The 14,640-nt window shown below is 44.1% G+C and overlaps 1 pseudogene; it reads left to right on the top strand.

Moving 5' to 3' along the window:
• Positions 1-14,301, top strand: part of LOC102854738 — a 61,611-nt pseudogene extending 47,310 nt beyond the window's left edge.
• The last annotated feature ends 339 nt before the right edge of the window (positions 14,302-14,640 follow it).

Here is a 14,640-nt window from a genome sequence, read left to right as displayed (position 1 = left end):
TGCACCTGATCCAGGCCATGGTCTTTTCAATCACTTGCTATGTATCAGAGAGCTGGGCAATGACTCAGGATGATGGAAGAAGAATCAATGTCTTTGAGTTGTGGTGCTGGAGAAGAATATTGAATATACCATGGACTGCTAATAGAACAGATAGGTTTGTCCTGGAGAGGGTTAAAGCTGTCTGCTCCTCGGAAGCAATGATTTTGAAGCTTCGTCTGACATATTTTGGGCATGTTGAAAGGAGGGACTAGTCCTTGGAGAAGGACATCATGCATGGAAGGGTGGAGGGACAGCATAAGAGAGGAAGATCCTGGATGAGATGGCTTGACTCAGTGACTGTGGTAATTTGGGTAGGTGTGTCAGAGACAATAAGATTGGCTGAGGATAGAGGAGGGTTCAGAGCTGTTGTACATAGGGTCACTATGAGTCACAAGTGACTCGATGGCATATAACAATAACAACGACAACAATATTCTGAGTTAGTAGGTACCCACCCCTCCCACAGTGTTGTCACATATGTAAATAGGCACCCAATGAGTATTTGTGAAGGTGACAGCTACGGGTGTCTGTGTCACATCACATGGTCAGAGAGCTCTCAGGTGTCTCAGGCAAGGATTTCCTTTTCGAAAGAAGAGAACAACTTGCCTCACTCTTTGCTCATAACCATTAACAAACTTGACTTACACCTATTTTTCTTCCCAATACCCAGAGCCATTCACAGGCATTGTTTTTGTTCTAGCACAAAGAAAGATGTAAACATAGCTTCTTTGTTATCCAGAAGGGAAAACAGACCCTTGTTGTTTTTCTCAAAGTCTAGGGAGTTCTTTTAGGGAGCTGAATGATTCTCTCCTCTGACTTATCCTACCAGTACCTTCATGAGACTTCCCTCCCTGGGCCTACCACATCCAGAATCTTTCCGCAAATAGAGTGTTCTGTATCTACCACTCTCAAAAATAGGCATTGTCATACTTTTCTGATCATGGCCAACATTAAAAAAATACATTTGATCTCATGATGTGTAACAGAAACAAGTTTCCTAAAACATGACTCACCCTTACCATATGCAATGTCCACAGAAATTTTCCTTTCTATTTAATTCCTAATGACTGGACCAATCATCCACCAAATTAAATTCTTGGCCTAATAATGTTTGCATCCTCCAGTGTGAAAAATGTTCTTCAAGGCCTGGGCTGTTTTGATCCCTTGCGGCTGAGCCTTGGTCTAGCACCCTCTGGTGGATTCCTGGGCAATAGTAGATACTGAGCTTTTTGTATTAGCCCCCCCACGCTCAGCTATGAGTCTGTTCCTACTCCAGGATGCATAGCCACAACAACATACTTCCAGGAAGCTCTGATGGTGTAGTCAGGAGGGAGGATGCTCTGTTACCCAAAGAGCACGCATCTTTGATGGTTTTAATTCACTAGCCACTTTCCCAGAAAAGATGGACAGTCTCTTGCCATATGGTCAAGTCAGAACCATCCATAGGTAACCCTCCAGTGAGTTTTCAGAGATGCTAAATCACACAGGAGATTCCCCATCCTTCTCCCATGGAGTAGCTGGTGAATTCGAACTGTGTGCCTTTGGAATTGCAGTCAGCTTCTTATCACTAGGCCACCAGAGCTCCCTGAAATACGACTTACAGCCTTGGACATCAGTGGAAGGAAGGTTGGTAGTTTGAATCTACCAGCTGTTCTGTGGTAGACAGACAGGCAATCTCCCCTTGTAAAGAGTTAAAGGCCTCGTCTCATTGCTTCTGAGTGGGGACAGACCCTCCAGCAACTTTTCAGAGGCTATAAATTGCACGGGAGGAGTCTTCCCATCTTTCTCCCACAGAACTATTGTTGCATAAAACTACCAGAGAGGTGCTACCTTTGAGTTAGTAGCACAAGTCTCTGCCCACTAGGCCACCAGAGCTCCCTTGTAAAGAGTTACAACCTAACACCCAATGGAAAGTCGCTGAGTTAGAACGAAATCAATGCCAATGAGTTTAAGAAATCTTTAGGAGCCCTGGTGGGGCAGAGGATACACCAGCAGTCAGGAAATCAAAAGACGAATTGCATTGGGAAAAATCTGCTATCATGGACCTCTCCAGAGTGAGTGCTGAAGAGTAACGATGCCAGTCTAGAGACAAAGATGCACCTAATCCAGGCCATCGTCTTCTCAATTACTTGTCATGCTTCAGAGAGTTGGACAATAACTAAGGATGACAGAAGAAGAATAGATGCCTTTGAGTTGTGGTGCTGGAGAAGAGTCTTGAACATGCCATGGACAGCCAAGAAAACAAATAGGTCTGTCTTGGAGAGGGTGAAACCAAGTTTCTCCTTGGAGGCTAGGATTTTAAAGCTCCATCTCACTTACTTTGAGGCCGTGGCTAGGAGATAACGGTCCTTTGAGAAGGACATCATGCTCAGAAAGGACAGTGAGGAGAGACTCCAGATGAGATGGATTGATACAGTTACCAGAGCAATGGGAGTTGGTGCATCAGAGTTAGTGAGACTGGCTCAGGACAGGGAAGGGTTCAGAGCTGCGTACATAGGTTGCTATACATCACAGGTGACTCAATGGCACATAACAACAATAACATACTGTGACAGGTTTGGAAGCAGGAGTGGCATCCACTTCCTAAACAACATGCCTCTGAAAACTCTATGAACTTTGATAAATGTTGATGGTTGTAGAGGGGCTTCGAGCCTTTAGTTCATGCGGTCACTATGAGTCGTGTTCAACTCAAAGGCAATCATCAACAACAACAAATGAAAGGTTAGTGCTTTGAATCTACAAGTCACTCCATGGGAGAAAGGTGGAATGTCTGCTTCCATGTTTTATTGCCTTGGAAAGCCTATGGAGCAGTTATACTCTGTCTCTAGGGCCCTTATGATTCAGAATTGACTTGATGGCAGTGGGTTTAGTTTTTTTATGAAACTTTCAGAACAGGGCACAGGCTATCATACATTTACAGATGCATCCCTTTCTCAAAGAGATTGACTGCTAAGCGTTGCTATAAAGCGGAAATGGAGCTTCTTCGCTTTCTTGAGCAAAACACGTTCCATTTAACTGCAAAAAATAAGAGAATAAAAGGTTACAGAGAAATGACTGAGTTGTTCTATGACTATAAATAACTATATTTTCTCTTTTTCTTTTCACAATGTCTAATGGAGCACATAGATTTGAGAAAACTGACTCAAGTATTACAGAGAAGACCTGCTCTAGAGAATAGTATTCACTATCATGTTATGTACGCAGATCACCAGACCAACAGGCCCCTTTTCAGTGGGATCATTGCTTGAGTTCTAATTGCCAACCTTTTGGATTAATGGTGAACATCAACTGTTTGTGCCAGATGTTGTGTTCTTGTTATGTGCCATCGAGTCACTCATAGTGACTTTATGTACATCAGCTCAGAAGCCTTCCCCGTTCTGAGCTAGTCTCACTGACTTCAACACACCTACCCCTATTGCCCTAGTTACTGTGTCAATCCAACTCATCCAGGGTTAGGTGCTAATCAACTTTCATATGGGAGGATCCTACAAAGTACCTGGTAATGTTATGGCAGAAAATGGTAAATTTAAACACTCAGTCAGTCTTGGAGATTAACAGACCTTTGATTATACGTGGGTCAAGAACGTCAGCTATTGCCCAAACTATTCCGACCATGAGAGGAAGCAAAGATTGAGTTTATATACAGAGATTGGGCATGGGGGTTACACAAAGTTCATTACAGTTGGCAGTTGAAATTGCTTCCCATTCAGAAGTCATTATTGTTTCTGACTCCTCACGGGTGTCCAGACCCCGGGCCTGGTACAGGAGATAGTCAGCGATTAGCGACCAAGGTACATCAGCATGTACAGGGAAACAAAAACATTAGCAGGGCGTATTAGTGCCAATATTATAGAAGCATACATTTCTTAAAATATCTGTCAGAACAAAACGGCTTTTCTGATGCTTAACATTTAAGTTGCTACTACATTCCCTCCTCCTGTTTGTACACACCCAAACCACTGAGCAAGCATCCGGCCTTCAATTGCTAGTGGTTCATAATACGAAGAACAGAAGTGTAGCAGACTCAATCTAAGTTTGAGCAGACTGGATTATGTGCTTAAGGATGCATAGTCTAGTTAGGAGGAGGAGGAACTGAAGTATTAGGGGTCTTGAGATTCCAGTGAATAAGGAAGTCGAGTAGGGATTTCAACTAAATGTTTTCTCATGCTAAGATTGTCTGGATTCTCATTCTGTCGGGCTTCGTGGTTATTTTTAATTTTTTTTACAGAATATTAATAATAACACTTGACTGATTGACACAAAGGCAATAGGCTTCTCTTAAAGTAGCTCACAAACCTCCTGAGAGAGAAACAGGAGATGTCAATTTTATCAGTTCTCAAGTAAAACTTTGGCTAGGGATTTAACTTGGTTATACAGAAGGGAAACGGCACACTAAAGGCTGTTAAGATACTTGCATGTCTCTTTTGACTAGTGTTGTTGTGGAGAGCTGCTGCTTCAGCAATGCTAAGACCTGAAAGAATAGGTATTGCAGGGAAGGTGTGTTTGACAACACGAAGGCCTAGCAGATTAATAAATTTTAGCCTTTCTTGGTCTCTATAAACATGCATTTGAGAGAGAAAGGCACACACGTAATGATTTACAGATTGTAGAGAGGCTTCACACCTAGACAAAGCCAGCAATCAGAAGCAAGGATGAGTCGTATTGAGGAACAGGAGCATTGCAGAGAGCACGGAGACCAGAGTGGGCGGCAGGATTGCAGCCAGTGGCTAGTGATGAAAGGAGGAGCGCTGGATAGAGCAGGGTGCTGGCTGAAGAGAGGATCTTCCAACTCAGCTAATGATCTGATAGATTTTACAATTGCCTCTGCATGGTGTAGGTGATGTTGAATGGTGAACATTCGCTGGGGTGGTGCACATCATGGATTAACAGTCCACTGTGGTGACTCGGGTGCTGTTTTCACTCATGAGAAATGAATCCACAGGTCTTGGCATTTTGACTACAGTTGGCATAGTCAGGATAACTTGTCATGGTCTGCAATTTGTCCCACAGGTTGCAAATTTTTTTACATTTTAATAAGAACTGAGTTTTTCGGCTGAAAAGTTTGACAAAGAGTAATTAATAGGATGGGGTCCAGGCTAAAACAGTAAGATTAATGGAGTTGTTGTTGTTGTTAAGTGTCGTTGAGTTGCAGGTGACTCATAATGACCCTATGAAGGAGAGTCCTCGACACTTGGGTGCCTTTTACCCTTTATCCAGGTTCATAGGGTTTCCAGAGGCAAGCTATTATGGAAGTGGATGCCACTCCTCCTTCCACGCTTGTTCAATCGGGGAGCTCCACCCCAATCTCTGTCTGCACTGGGTAGTCAACCATTAATGCATTTGACACATCAGTGTCACAGTGTTCAGCCTCACAGCAACCAAAATTGACTGCGGGACGGCAACTTGTACACCAGGGCTATACGACCTAGAGGAATGTCTTTGGCTTAGTAGCATTAATGGAGAGTTTGGGTAAGAGAAATACTTTCATCATTATATCTAGTATTATAGGAAGGGCACGTTAAACATTTTGTAAGCAAGAATCCAACGGACTGGCTTGAGTGACCACATACAATACTAAGGAAATTTTACATCATTTCTTTTTCCTAATTTTTGTGCATCTGCCAACATTGAAACAATTATCTCTGCTAACATTGAAACAATAATGTCAACATTATTTATTAATTATAAAATAAATCTGAAGCCCTAGTTAATAAGATTTACTTAATAGATCTGGCTAGATTTCTTGGTATAACTTTACTAGAGTGGCTTTAAGCGTTCTGTTTATTTATTTTTTTTTACTTTGCCTGAACTCTGAGGCTTATAAGCTGTATGTAGTTTTCCAATGATATCTATAGCTTTGATAGAGTTTTCAAGATTTATAAAGAAGTTTTACAACAACCTTAGCCATCTTGGTACATGTGGGAGAGCTTGAATTTACCCAGAAAAGGTGTACCTGGCTACAAGAAGGTATTCGTAACTGAAGGGTGCTAGCTTGAGTTCAGTAAAATTTACTTCTACATGTTGTCTGGCTATAGCTTTGGAATAAACCTCCTTGCATTTTTGTCAGGTCTTATTATCTTTTGACAAAGGTAAGTTTTGGTATTTTGTGTGTGTTTGTTTGTTTTGAAAAATCCTTTTCAGCTTTTAGCATTGTTTTTTTGGAAAGAGGCCAAAAGCATTGGGGTGGTCTTTGTGGCATCAGCGCTGATAGCAGCCTGCCAGGGCAAGGCCTCTGTTAGTTGATTTATTTTTGTCACGGGTTTTACTCCAGTCCAATGTCTTTGACAGTATCATCTTTGACAGTAGCCACACAGCTCGTAGGAGGTTTAAAAGTTCAGAAGTATTTTTAACGGTTTTCCAGAGGCAGTAAGGAGCGCCTTTTTTTGTAGTATGCTCCATGCACATGCACTATTGTAAAGGCATAACGGCTGTCAGAATAAATGTTAACAGTCTTACCTTGAGCTCACTGGTGCTTAGATTAGGGCGATGAGTTCGGTCTTTGGGGCTTAGGTCCCTTTCAGCCCACACGACAGTATTGGTAGTGGCTGCTGCCCCAGCTTTCCAAGTTCTATTATACGTGAAACTGCTACCATCAGTGAACAAAGTTTCTGCATGTAGGAAGGGACAGTCTTTGAGATTTGATCTGGAGGAATAAACAGTATCAAGTACTTGTTCAGAGTTGGGTTTTGTTTTATTTTCAGAATCCATGAGTAGAGTAGCTGGGTTTGGGGTTCTGGTGGTAGTGAAAATCCAGCCACTTAGCCTCTGCTCCAGAGAGGAGCATTTTAATGGCATGCTGGGTTGTTGTTATTCTGAGGTCTTGCTCCAAGGTGAGTTTACTAACAGGGCAGAGATAGCTACTGACTGCAGGCAGGCAGGCCAGCCCTGAGCAACTGGGTTTAGCTGCTTTGAGATCTGGGTTAGCACTCCTTTTGCTGCATTAGAAAGCTCATGGGCAAAGAGACGAAAAGGTCTTGTTCCATCTGGTAATGCCAGTGTAGGAGCACTGACTGCTTTTTTTTCAGGGAATCAAAGGCATATTGCTCTACCTTATCGCAGACCAGCAGCTGATTTGGGTGCACTGTAGCTGTGCAAAGTGGCTTTGCCACCTCCACAAATTTTGGTATCCAGCGTCTGCAATACCCTGCTGCTCTGAGAAACTCTTGGAGCTTTTTTTAAGTGACTGGCCCTGGAATATATAGGATAGCATTTTTTCAGTCTTTTCTTAGTTTTCCGGTACTTTTGTTAATTTGACTTTTGTTAGTTGTCGGGTACTTAAAGTTTCAGAAGGTAACCGTTTGCAGACATACTTTTGTCCTTTTGAAGGACACTTTATAGGGTTTTTTCCTTATAGCAAGCGGAACAGTTTGTGTGTGTTTCGCACACAGTTGACACCACCTTCTACAGCAAGAAGCAGGCTATCAGCCTGTTGCAGAAGATTTCTAAAAGCTGACTAGTATTCGTACCAGCAAACCCCTCAAGCTTCTGGAGCGTTTTTTACGGATGTGTGTGGCTGACTGAGATACAAAGGCGAGGTTATGGGCCCTCGTGTTCTCAGGAGTCATTGGGTCAAAAAAGAGGTGGGCACTCGAGAAGTTTCACAAAGTCCCTCCAAAAAGGCCCTGGGAATTCTTTTGGATTCTCCATTACTTTAATTTTGCTTAAATTGGTAGTTTTCCGAGCAGTTGCTCAGAGTCCCGACAGTAAAGCTTTGTGGGAAGCATCTAATGACGAGAACTCTGCAGTGATGTTGGAGTCCCACTCAGGACGGCTAACTGGCATGAGTTTTGGTAATTGTTCACTCCTTTTCTGAGTTGTTTCTGGAAGATTGTCCAGGGTAACTGTTGCAGCAGTGGAGACAATACACTTGTTTTTAGGGAGGATTCAGAAGTTTCCTTGGTTGGGCAGGACATGCGGGGCCTTAGAGGGATCTGTACTTAGAGGTAAGCAGCCAGAGAAATTAAAAATCAGAAGCTTTTGCCCGTTTTATTACACTAAATTAAGGTAATTCACCCCAGAGGAGAGAAGGTGGTCTTTTCCAGATTTTCTCTTCTTCCTACTTTATTTTCTGTTCTACTTAGATAGGCAACAAGCTCAGGTAACACCCTGAGGATAAGGAGTTCAAGTAGCATTGGACGAGACCAAGGTTTTATTCTGGGTGGGCTTTCCACCCCAGAGACACAGAATCAGAGACTACATGTCAACAAGATTCCCCAGTAATTAGACTTTTAGATTCTTCTAGCTGGGATTTTGTTAAAGTGCAGGTTCTGAGTCAGTATATAGAGCAGAAAGAGACATTTTCAGTAGGGAGTTTGAACAAGAAGGAGCTGGTTCAAAGCTCTAAAAAGGAAACATACATCTCTCTTGCCTTCAGCAGCTCTAAGACTCTTGCCAGGGACTAGTTGTTGGAGTGCCAGGAACAGATCAGGAGTTCTGAGCACAAAGTGCCTACTGATTATTTTTTCCTAATTCTTTGGTCAGATACAACATAACCCAAAGAGCTCTCCCTTGCTCAGGGAGAAAGAGAAGAACACTGGTTTATAGCTACAAGGATGAGACAGTAGCGACAGAAGGTGCCAAAGGAGGGCCAGAAGACATTGGGTTCTTACCCAACATCCTCTGTATTCCCTGCTCTTGTTCTGGAACGATCAGCTTTTTTACTGTGTCTTACTCAGGCTCCAGGGCAAGGGAACAAGGAGGATAGAGTTAGCTGTGGAGGACTCAGTGCAGGAACAGGTTGGTGGAGGAACTTACACAGGGATGGCTAGACAGACCCAAGGGGAAAGGGTCTCGGTGAGAACAAGCCAGGAATTAATATAAGGAAATTGATCTGAATGACCAGGGATTTTCGTAACAACAGACTAGAATGCTCCGACTGTGCAAATGGAAAGTGCCTTCAGATAGATAGCTACTTGACATCAAAGGAAGGCCCTTCCACCTTGCAAAGGGTGCAGAGGCAGGTGGCACACATTTTAACTTCTTAATTTCCAGAGAATCTTTTAGAAAAGTTCTGAACGAAACAGCCCAGGGAGCTCAACTTAAACTGAGAGGAGCACATTATAGAAACGATATGGAGTTTAACAGGAAGGAAGAGGAAAAAGTGGCCACAGAGTATTAGACAAAAGAAAGAGAAAGGAGAAGTAAATTAAAAGTGGATATATTTAAACAGAACATTGCTCTCTTGCTTGGGGAGTGCCCCAGTGTGCAGACGAAAGACAAGGGTAGGGTGCCCCTGAATTCAGAGGCCACACAGGCATCCATCTGATCCTGTCCCTCATGGGCACTTAGGTTCATCTTGGCTTAAGAAGCACCCATACAAATCCCAGGCCAGGTCACCCACAAGTGAGGTGAGTCTCTGTTATGTCATACAGCACGACCACAGAACTACAGGACAGGAGCCAATCAGACTCTGTAGCTCAGGATTTCCTTGCCACATAGATGCACACACCAGTTACTGCAGGCAGCATGTTACATGCACACACACAATCACTCAACCAAGTAGTCAGAGGTTATTACTTTCCCTCCCAATAAGCCCACAGAGAGACAAATAAACAGACAACACAAACCAGAAACCTGGGTAAACCAGACCAGAAACCAGAAACTAACTGACCACTCACATCTGAGTTGTGGCAAGGAGTCACCGTCAGTTCATGTTCGAAGTTACTTCACGATTACAGGAACTAGAATTATAGGCCATTACAGAAAAACCAGACCCAAAACCAGAAATACAGAGAGTCAGACTCACCAGAGATGTTCTTGATAAAGGTTCGTTGATATCGAGAAAGAGCACCGGGAGTCCTCTCAGTCCCAGTCACCAGAACCGTGATAAGTAAAGGGGCTCCTGGAAAGTCACAGGTGACACCATTTCCCATTTCTTCTCCGGAAGCTGTGGCTGGGACTGAGGGAGCCCTTGCTGCTCAGCTCAGAAATCTTAGTACATGAGCTGAGGATCTCACTGGAGCCTCCAAATGTTATGGCAGAAAATGCGAGATTTAAAAACTCAGCCAATAGTGGAGAATAAGAAACCTTTTATTATGTGCAGGTCAAGAATGCCAGCTATTGCTCAAACCATTCCAACCCCAAGGAGAAGCAAAGATTGGGTTTATATGCAGAAATTGGTCATGGAGGTTACACAAAGTTCACTGAAGTTGGCAGGTGAAATTGCTTCCCATTCAGGAGTCATTATTGTTTCTGATTCCTCATGGGTGTCCAGGTCCCGGGCCAGGTACAGCATGTAGTCAGGGAGCAGTAACCAAGCTGGGTCAGCATGTACTAGGAAACATAAACCTTAGCAACACATATTATTGCCAAAATTATTGAAGCATACCTTTCTTAAAAAGGCTGAGTGGTTCGAATCCACCAGATGCTCCGCTGGAGGAGGAGGGGCTCTCTCCCCTTGTGCCAGTTGGATCCAACTTGATGGAAAACAGGGGGTGGGGATGGGGGGTCAGGAGAAGGCTGTCAGAAGAAAATTACTTCTCTGATGTTAACATATAAAATGGCTTCTCTAACGCTGAGCATTTAAGCTGCTACTACTGTAAGAGTGTTGAAGAAGTGTTAACCTCCCCCATTGCTGCCTCAAACTTAAAATCCAACTCCTTGATACTGTGTTAAAACAAACATAAGATTGGTGGACGAATTATCAACAATCTGCGTTATGCGGATGACACAACCCTGCTTGCTGAAACTGAGGAGGACCTGAAGCGCCTGCTGCAGAGTGTCAAGGACTGCAGCCTACAATATGGATTGAGGCTCAATGTCAAGAAGACAAAGATTCTCACCACTGGACCAATTGGCAGCGTCAGGATGGATGGTGAAGAGATTGAGATTGTACACAGCTTTAGTTTGCTTGGCTCCATAGTCAACAGTCTTGGCACCAGCAGCCAGGAAATTAAAAGGCGCATTGCCATGGGAAAGTCTACTGTTAGGGACCTCTCCAAAGTGCTGAAGAGCAGTAGTGTCTCTCTGGAGACTAAGGTGCGTCTGATACAGGCCATGGTCTTCGCAATCACCTGTTATGCATCAAAGAGGTGGACAATGACCAAGGAGGATAGAAGGAGAATTGATGCCTTTGAGCTGTGGTGCTGGAGAAGAGTATTGAGAATACCATGGACTGCTAGGAAAACAAACAGATTTGTCCTGGAAAGGGTTAAACCGGGTGGCTCCTTGGAGGCAAGGATTCTGAGGCTCCGTCTAACTTACTTTGGACATGTTGTGAGGAGAGACCGGTCCTTAGAGAGGGACATCATGCTTGGGAGGGTGGAGGGATGGCGCAAGAGAGGAAGGCCCCCTATGAGGTGGATTGATTCAGTGACTGGGATAATTGGGATAGGAGTGTCAGAGACAGTGCGATTGGCACAGGACAGAGCGGAGTTTAGGGCTGTTGTACATAGTGTCGCTATGAGTCGCAGGCAACTCGACGGCACATAACAACAACAACATAGATGACCCTCCAATGAGTCTGTAAGGCTGTAAATGACAAAGAAGGGAATTTTCCACCTTGCTCTGAGGGAGCTTTGGGGGGATTTGAACCATCAGAAAGTCATGGCCTTTGGGTTGGCTGAGCAATTCCCTATGGACCACGCCACCAGAGCTCCCTCATTGCTGCTTAGTCAAAGAGGACTTCTTGAGCAGTGAGGGAGTTAAAAAGCTTTCTTTATATCTAAGAGAAAGTTCAGCCTATCATCTACCAAAAGGCCTCATATAGGTTAATGCTTTCAAGTAATTTCTCAGTTTTCCCAAGTATAAAAAAGGCTGGAGGATGACGGTCTGTGAGCCTGACCAATAGGACCTTGGTCGTGTGGAGAAGCAGTGAGAGAGGAAAGTGAACATAGGTTGTAGAGTCACATTGTTTCTACCCAGTTCCTGTCATGTCTCCACGTTATCTAAGCAGAGTGAGCATTTGCACATTCTACACAGGTTCTATACTTGTCAAGGTTGTTGGAGGCATGGAACTGGGCAGAATTCTGTACAAACAAACAACAACAAAACCTCAGCATGGGCATGGATCACTGTTGTGTGACCTCCTGTAACTGCACAAGGAGGAGGAAAACCCCGTTAGTGGAATCAAGAACCCAAGACCAGTTCCTTGGGGTCAAACATGCCTCACTCAGTGCTCCACCTTCTAAATCTTTCTGTCACTTTGAGCACCAGCTTCCCCTTGTCTGGAACTTTTTACTTCTCTACAGCAGCCAGGAAATCAAGAGATGAATTGCATTGGGAAAGTCAGTTGTGAGGGCCCTCTCAAGAGTACTGAAGAGCAACGACATCAGGCTGGAGACTAAGGTGCACCTGATCCGGGATATAGTCTTTGCAATGACGTGCTATGCGTCAGAGAGTTGGACAACGAATAGGCATGATAGAAGGATAATTTATGCCTTTGAGCTGTGGTGCTGAAAAAGCGTGTTGAATATACCACGGGCTGCTAGGAGAACAAACAGGTTTGTCCTGGAGAAGGACAAAAGGAATGCTCCTTGGAGTCAAGGATTCTGAAGCTTTGTCTGACATACTTTGGGCATGTTGCAAGGAGGGACTGGTCCTTGGAGAGGGACATCATGTTTGGGAGAGTGGAGGGATGGTGCAGGAGAGGAAGACCTTCGATGAGATGGATCAATTCTGTGAGTGGAGTGGTGAGAATGAGTGTGTTTGAGACGGTGAGATTGGCACAGAATAGAAGGGAGTTTAGAGCTCTTGTACATAGGGTTGCTATGAGTCGCAAGTGACTCGATGGAACATAACAACAACTGGGTTCAATAATTTGGTATAGTGACCGTAGCCTCCGTACTAAAAATTGTGAGGTTTATTCTTAATCAGGCCAACCACTCTCCTCAGGGAGCTCTGGTGACCTCATGGTAAGAAGCTGAGCTGCAATTCCAAAGGCACTAGGTTCAAATCCACCAACTGCTGCACCAAAGACAGGCAATCTCTTCCCATGTGATTAACCTCTCCCCTGAGGCATGCCTGAAAGCAGACCTCTCCAGGTTCATGGTGTTACCTCTGTCCTACTCAGGCAATGTTCTTTGAGCTCATTGGCTTAAATGCTCATAAAGCACCCTGCCTTCTATCTGAAGGCACTCCGTGTTCTTGCTTTCTGGGCCAGGAAGCCCACTTCATTGTCTCCTACGTGTCTTCTAGTTCTTCCGCCTCTAATTACCACTGAATCTCTGCTATTGCTTCTCACAGAGTCTCTGGTGTACTGGATGAGAAGGAGTCAATGCACGGTTCTCAGGTCTAACATCCTAGGTGATCATACTCCACTTCCTTCCTGAGAGCAGTGTCGTTGACTTTCATTGTCTGACTCTTTGACTCTGGGACAGCTACATCTTATTATCTAGCAGGATAATAAAATTGACCAATCTTACCCCAAAGGTGCCATATGTCTGATTTATTAGCATATTATCCAAACCCCTTGGTAAACTACAAGCACTTCACATTTACATATTCCCTCCTTAGAGAAGAACATCATGCTTGAAAAGGTCAGTAAAAGACAGGAAGACCTTCAACCAGACAGACTGACACAGTGACTGCTGCAATGGGCTCAAGCATGTCAGAGGTGATGAGGACAGCACAGGATAGGACAGGGTTCAGATTTGTTGTTCATAGTGTTGTTATGAGTCATAATAGACTCAATGTCATCAAGCAGCAGCAAGACAGCCCAATCAACCATGGGCTTGAACACGGCAAAGATCATGAGGATGGCTCAGGACAGGGCAGGGCAGGGCTTTGATTCGTTGTTGATAGTGTTGCTATGAGTCAGAGTCGACTTGATGGCACTTATAACAATAACAACTCAGTCATTTGATGGGTGTTACAAAGATAATGGATTGGAAGAGCGGCACTAAGTACTTTACTGCCCTGCAACGCCTGACATGCTATGGTTGGACATAAACCTTGTGTCTTTCATTGAACTTGCAATTTAACGAAGAGGCCCAAACCCAAACCTACTGAGTGTCTGAGACTGTAAATCTTTATGGGAGGAGACTGTTCATCTTTCTCCCTCACAGCAGCTGGTGCATGTAAACTGCTGATCTTTTCATTCAGCAGGCCAGTGTCTAATGCACTGTGCCACCAGAGACCCCTAACGGAGATTTGCAAGTAACTAAGTTCTCAGGGTTAGTATCTCTGCCCAGTGGTTCCTGCAGACCTCAGCCTCGGGTGTGTTTGCTTCTTCTGTCTCCCTGGGAACAGCCTGAGGGCCACATGATCCAGATGCGTTGGTGCCCTTATTCTTCTGATGTGGCCGAGACCCCAGTGCACAGCTGAAGCTGAGTCCTCTGGTGTGACTAAGTCGCAGTCACTAACTTTTTTCTTAGTAGCTGGGAAAGGAAGTCAATGTCCTAAACTCAGGACACAAGGAACAACAGGTCTCCCCTTTAGTCCTCACTCTAGGCTCAAGGCAACAGAAACAGAACTGTGATTTTGTAGACATGGAAAAAATGTCAGATGACATTGTAGGATTGGATAAGAGAAATCAGCACGTAAGGTCTTGGAAGTCAGGGTGATCAAAATACAAAGAAGATTTAAAGCCATGAGTTGATATTAAGCAAATGCTGTGATATGTGTGTAGGGAAAATTCTCAATTTCACCTGAAGGGCATTTTGT

The sequence above is a fragment of the Elephantulus edwardii genome, unplaced genomic scaffold (genome assembly GCF_000299155.1).
Source record: "Elephantulus edwardii isolate Elephantulus edwardi_28Jun2011 unplaced genomic scaffold, EleEdw1.0 scaffold00009, whole genome shotgun sequence".
NCBI classification, from domain to species: domain Eukaryota; kingdom Metazoa; phylum Chordata; class Mammalia; order Macroscelidea; family Macroscelididae; genus Elephantulus; species Elephantulus edwardii.
This window is presented reverse-complemented; position numbering and strand designations above follow the sequence as displayed.